This window comes from Sprattus sprattus, assembly GCF_963457725.1.
Source record: "Sprattus sprattus genome assembly, chromosome: 2".
In the NCBI taxonomy this organism is placed as follows: Eukaryota; Metazoa; Chordata; class Actinopteri; order Clupeiformes; family Clupeidae; genus Sprattus; species Sprattus sprattus.
The window spans coordinates 38,354,044-38,360,653 of record NC_137921.1 but is presented as its reverse complement, the minus strand read 5'-3'; positions in this window follow the sequence as shown (position 1 = coordinate 38,360,653).

The following is a 6,610-nucleotide window of genomic DNA, read 5'->3' as shown; positions in this document are numbered from 1 at the left end:
TGTGTGTGTGTGTGTGTGTGTGTGTGCTTAAGAGAGAGAGAGAGGGAAACAGAATAAGTGAGAGACAGAAAAGCGTCTGAGACTGGAGTCTTTGGCCTTTTGGGGTTTCAAACATATGGGTCTGCCCTTCCTTTGCACCCCTAAACCCCCCAAACCCCCCAACCCCGACCCCACTCCTCTGCTTCTTTTCTTCCCAGAGTGGTCTCACTGGGGATCGGTGGATATCACAGGGAGAGCCAGACTCCCAGAGGAAACCTTATCTGCTCTCCACTTACAGTTCAAACACAGCCCAGCTCAACGTCGGTAACACAATCCCAAAGAGAGGCTCAGCAGAACCCCCCCCCCCCACACACACACACACACACACACACACACACACACATACACACCCTCCCTGAGCACAACCTTCTCTCCCCCGCCCCTCATGCCCCTTAACCACCACCACCACAAGAAAACCCACTTTCTGTGGGAAACAAAGGATATCACAAGGACAGAATGTGTAACCTCTCGAAAGCCTGAACTCACACAGTCAAACAAAAAACGTCCCCCAGAATGACTCCTGTGCCCACGTCACACACCTGAACAGCAATTCAAATGAGTTCTCTTCAGTGATGGGAGTGTGCTGGGAAACGACCACACAACTTTCAAAAACGTAGAGCCTCTCAGACTCGCATTCACCTCCAACCAACCAACCAACCAAGCCGTTGCCATGGCGCCCAAACAGGACCCTGTGCGATTTCAAACAAATCGGCTCTTTTGTCCCCCATCACAGGAACCACCACAGAACCCAGTTGAGAGGTAGATTGATTTGCTAATCCCCCCATTCCAACCAGAAGAGGAGTGTGTGTGTGGAGCAAAAGAGCTCGTCTAATACACCCACACACCCTTCCCCAGTGGGGTCTGCTAGAGTCATTTGACTGGAGACTGGTGGTGAGTGGGTGTCATACCAGCTGAATGAGTGAGCAGCTCCTAAGCAAGGTCTACGGTGTGTGTGTGTGTGTGTGTGTGTGTGTGTGTTGTGTGTGTGTGTGTGTGTGTGTGTGTGTGTGTGTGTGTGTGTGTGTGTGTGTGTGTGTGTGTGTGTGTGTGTGTGTGTGTGTGTGTGTGTGTGTGTGTGTGTGTGTTTGTGTGTATGTAAGAATGTGTGTGTGAGGGTGTGTGTGTGTGAGAGAGAGAGAGAGAATCTGTGTGTGTTTGTGTGTGTGTGAGTGAGAGTGTATGTGTGTGAGTGAGAGAGAGAGAGGGAGAATGTGTGTGTGTTTGTGTGTGTGTGAGTGAGAGTGTATGTGTGTGTGTGTGTGTGTGTGTGTGTGTGTGTGACTAAGAGTGTGTGTGTTTGTTAGGGTGGGGGGGGTTGAGACCTGGGCCGCTCAGGCGACGGCAGGCAGGCAGGGAGGCAGGGAGGCAGGGAGGGAGGAATGAGCTGTACGTTACAGCGGCCCGTCTGGAATGGGCTTTTATGGCGTCTCAGAACCACAGTGACCACAGAGGGGGGTGGGGGGGTTTAAGAGACGGAGGGAGACAGAGACAGGGTAGGGAAAGTGAGACGTGAGAGAGAGTGCATATAACAACATCATCTATTTTGAAGAGTTGCACTTTTGATCATATCTGTGAACATAGTGAATAGTGAATGAATTAAAGGTCTAGTTCATGTACTGAACCTATGCTCCATTGCTCCATTTCTTTCTCTCTGTCTCTCTCTCTCTCTCCTTCTATCTTTCTCTCACTTGGTCGTTCTTAGTCTGTCACAGTGCTTAATACTTTGCCACATATGGTTATAAGACTGAGAGCTACCTGCTGTTATCTTCCGTACGAGAAAGTGTATGTATGTGTGTGTGTGTGTGTGTGTGTGTGTGTGTGTGTGTGTGTGTGTGTGTGTGTGTGTGTGTGTGTGTGTGTGTGTGCGCATGTGTGTGTGTGCGTGTGCTTATGTGAATGGACAGGGGAATGGGTGTGTACCTTGTGGTGTGAAAACCTACCATCAAACCACCACCCTGCGATATGACTCTCTTTTCGTTCTCAAGTCATCCACCATCTCCTTTCCTCTCGTTTCCTCTCACTCACTCTCTGTTCTCAGACACTCTGTTTAGTTCACCTTATCACTCTTTATCAAGCATGCCTTAGTCAGGCTATGTGTGGATATGGGTGTGGTGTGTGTGTGTGTGTACACGTATTTAAGTGTGTGTGTGTGTGTGTGTGTGTGTGTGTGTGTGTGTGTGTGTGTGTGTGTGTGTGTGTGTGTGTGTGTGTGTGTTTCTGCATGTGTGTGCTTGCATATATATTGAGTGTGCTACTCCAATCACTTGTTGGAGGCAACTGGAATGAATGGTTACTTTAAAGATTAAAAGTTCGTCTTGAACATCCTCTGAAAAGATTCATGACTGACCCAAGTTTGGAAAACAAATGGCAATGATAAATGACTTCTTGGCGTCAGCATGCATAGAACTTCTGTAGTTTGTCAGTAAAATTAGGCAAATCTCTCCCTCTCTCTCTCTCTCTCTCTTTCTCTCTGTCTGTATGTGTGTATGGTGCTGTCTGTCCCCGATGCTAATGAGCTGCCCTTAAAAGTCCCCTGCCACTTACAGAGCTTTAGACAGCTGAGGGCCTGTTGTGCCCTCAGTTGTGCTGTACACACACACACACACACACACACACACACACACACACACACACACACACACACACACACACACACACACACACACACACACACACACACACACACACACACACACACACACACACACACACACACACTCACATACACATACAGTACATTCACACTAACACAAACGTTCTCTCTCTCCACCTCTCTCTTTCGCTCTCTTTCTCTCACAAACACACACACAAACAGTCTCTGAATACACCACGCATAGGCTAACAGACACACACAAACTCAACCTTACGCCATTTCATTTTTCTACAGATGGACAGGCAGGTGTGTGCATGGGTAAATATGTGTGTGTGTGTGTGTGTGTGTGTGTGTGTGTGTGTGTGTGTGTGTGTGTGTGTGTGTGTGTGTGTATGTGTGTGTGTATGTGTGTGTGTGTGTGTGTAATAGATGCTCGAAAGCACAAAGCCCTCATGAGAAAAAGGGTCAAGGACTCACATTTTCCATCAGAACCAATTACCCTCCCACTCATCTTCACACTTTATTCCATACCCCTCTCTCTCTCTCTCTCTCTCTCTCTCTCTCTCTCTCTCTCGCTCTCTCTCTCTCTCCCCCCTTCCCATCTCTCTCTCTCTGTCCCTCCATTCAGAGCCCAAAACTAGGCTGGAATTCCTCAAGCAGCCTTGACACAGACCCTCTCCTTGATCTCAGCAGCTCAGACAGACGCTGCGATTGTTCCTTTAAATAGAGATACAAACAAAGGCGAGAAAGACCAGAAACCCCTCCAATTAGAATTCCACTACACATAGTTCCTCCCGAAGGGTTGCTGTCATTCTCTGCTGCTCAGGCTGTAGAATACAGAGTCTCAGCAGAGACTAGAAACTAAATTGAAGGAGCATAGAGAGGCAAAGGGGTGACATTCCCCATCTGTCTGGAATTTCAAACATGTTGCAGGCATTTGTATTTGTTGTTCTCTCTCTCTCTCTCCCTGTCTATTTCTGTCCTCCTAAGACCCTATCTCTGTTCAGGGTCTGTTCCTCCTCTCCTCCTCTCCTCCTCCTCCTCCTCCTCTGTGAGGGGTCTTAGCTGAGAGCTCTCAGCGTGGCAGCGGAGATGGAGATGATGATCGGTGAGCCACCGGTCGAGAGTGCGGTTGCCAGGGCCCTGAGTGATGGGGCTCTGTGTGGGCGAGCGGTCACCATCAAGAGAGTCTTCAATTAACCTTTCACCTACAACCTCTGACCCACCACATTAAAACATTAAAACGAGTCTTCACACCCCCCACACCACCCCTCTCCCCTCCTCTGCTGAGCTGATATTGAGTGCTCTCTCTGTGTGTCTCTCTGTCTGTCTGTCTGTGTGTCTGTCTGTCTGTCTCTCTCTCTCTCTTTCTCTCTCTCTCTCTCTCTCTCTCTGTCTCCCCCTTTTCTCCTCTGAACATCTAACGCTGTAGTTTAAACATGAATTCCTGTGGTTTCTCTGTGTGATGTGTTAAATAATACTGAGTAAACCATGCTTTGGTTTGCCAAGAAATGACACACTGAACTTCATTGTTCATGTCGTAAAAATAGCACAAGAACAATTAAAAGAATGTGCATCACCTTTCAGGCTTTTATTGTCTTTAATTATTCTCTTTTCTTTCTTTATTATTTAGGGCTTGTCTCGTTAATGGGAGGCTGAATCTCTGGACTATTTGTCTACACATTATGCAAATGAAACATGAATCATGTTCCTTTTAAAGATATCTCTATTAATCAGCGTTAAATAGTGAAATAGGATATACGATTAATAAAGTGATCTGTGAGTAACGTATTGAGTGTGTATGTGTGTGTGTGTGTGTGTGTGTGTGTGTGTGTCTGTGTGTATGTGTGTGGAGACTGAGGGGGGTGTGTGTGTGCGTGTGTGTGTGCATGTGTGTGTGTGCGTGTGTGTATGTGTGTGTGTGTGTGTGTGTGTGTGTGTGTGTGTGTGTGTGTGTGTGTGTGTGTGTGTGTGTGTTGTGTGTGTGTGTGTGTGTGTGTGTGTGTGTGTGTGTGTGTGTGTGTGTGTGTGTGTGTGTGTGTGTGTGTGGAGACTGAGGTGGGTTTGTGTGTGTGAATGTGGATGGAGTGATGCAAAACAATACAGTTGTCTCTCTCATATTCTCTCCCTCCCTCTGTCATAATCTCTCCCTCCCTCTCTCTTATTCTTTCTTTCTTATTCTCTTACAATTTCACTCCTCCTCATTCCTGATTTGCTGTGTGAAAGGAGTTTCTTGGGCCAATTACCAGTCACATCCATCTGAAGTGTATGGTACTAACCACACACACACACACACACACACACACACACACACACACACACACACACACACACACACACTCACACTTATGCTTCACTGGAAATCCTCCTTTTCCTCTTGCTCAACACATTTTTGTTCTTGAACCACAGCCTTGCTGCAGGGGGGGGGACCAACACTTTCCAGCGCAGCTTCTGAAGCCCTGAGCACTGACTGATTCATTATGGTTTATAGCCTACAGTTTCCTAGTTCAACCAGACATGGGGCCTCGACAGTGAGACGCTGGCCTCCACCGTGGGAGAGTCACTGCTGTGGCATAAACACTGGACCCAGGTGAAGATCCATAGGGCTTCAGCTCACCACAGCCCTCCAGGGTGTGTGTGGGTGGATGAGGTAGACTGTGCTAGGGATATGTGTGTGTGTGTCTCTCTGTGTGTGTGTGTGTGTGTGTCTTTGTGTGTCTTTGTGTGTCTTTGTGTGGGGTGGGGTGGTGAGTCCTGTAAGTCCTTCCCTGATAACTGCTACATGTTAAAACCAACAGTTTATCAGTTTATGAACCTGAGTAGCCCGTACACATGGTCATGGGGTGGATCTAATCAGTTTACAGTGTACAGCAATCATATCACTTAATGAAGTAAGTTGGCCACAAAGTCTGGGTAACATCTTGTGCCACTCACTGAGGACAGGCAGATGAAATTCCTAGCAATTGGACCAAACTTTTTAACACAAACTAAAACGCTGGGGGAATGCCCTTTTCCTGTGCTGGCTCTTGCCCAAGGCGAAGTCATTACAGAGCACTAAAGATTTACTTGCTAACATTTATTTAGCTAACGACAAACACTTGATTGTGGAATAACACTCAAATAAACACCTCCACCCACATCACGGCGGTGCACAGACCACATCTTGAACAAGTGCAGGTCTCTGCCGGTGGAGCAGTTTAATTTGAGTTAATTATTGTTTTAAAAATCCCTGAGTCGATTGGCAAAAAAATTGAGCTAAGCTGAGGTAAATGGGGTGGTACTCCCCGGTAGTGTAGAAAAACAAACAGTCGAAGGGCTGACCAAATAAGCAGGTCCTGGCCTTCATTAGCGCCAACGAGGGACTGTCATCAGAGTCGGACTTAGCTAAACACTCACTAGAGTTTCCACTCATAGGAAGGAAAAAAAAAAACATGCTAGGCTAACGTGATACAACACATGTGGTCATTCAGCTGCTGAGATCTGTCAATACACAAGAGCAGTCTGGTTAGAGAAGGAGTGAACTCCAAAACCATGTCAAAATGTGTGAAATGACTTTGGGTGTCGTGGGGTATTGTTCAGCTGTTGATGTTTTTGCTAGTTATGAACAATAGGGAACAATAAATCAGCAGGGAAGGGAGAGACAAAGAAGAGAAGGAAAAAAAACACTCATACATTTTGAAAAGGTGCTGTCAACAGTTATTCTGTCATAAAAACCTGGAACACAAAAAGGAGTGAGAGCAGAGGGATGGAGGGAGGGATGAAAAAAAAAAAACAGCTGGAAAGTTCAAATGAATGAGTGTGCCTGCCCCTCTCCGTAAGTCAGTGCGAGAAGGGAAGGGCTGATTGACCGGTGGAAAGCTCCAGCTCCAGTATGCTGCGTTCTCTTACTAAAGACATGATGCCACTGAGTTCACCACCTCACTTCCAATAGAGGCATACAGTAACAGCCTAGAGCAGGGGTCTCAAGCTCAAATTACC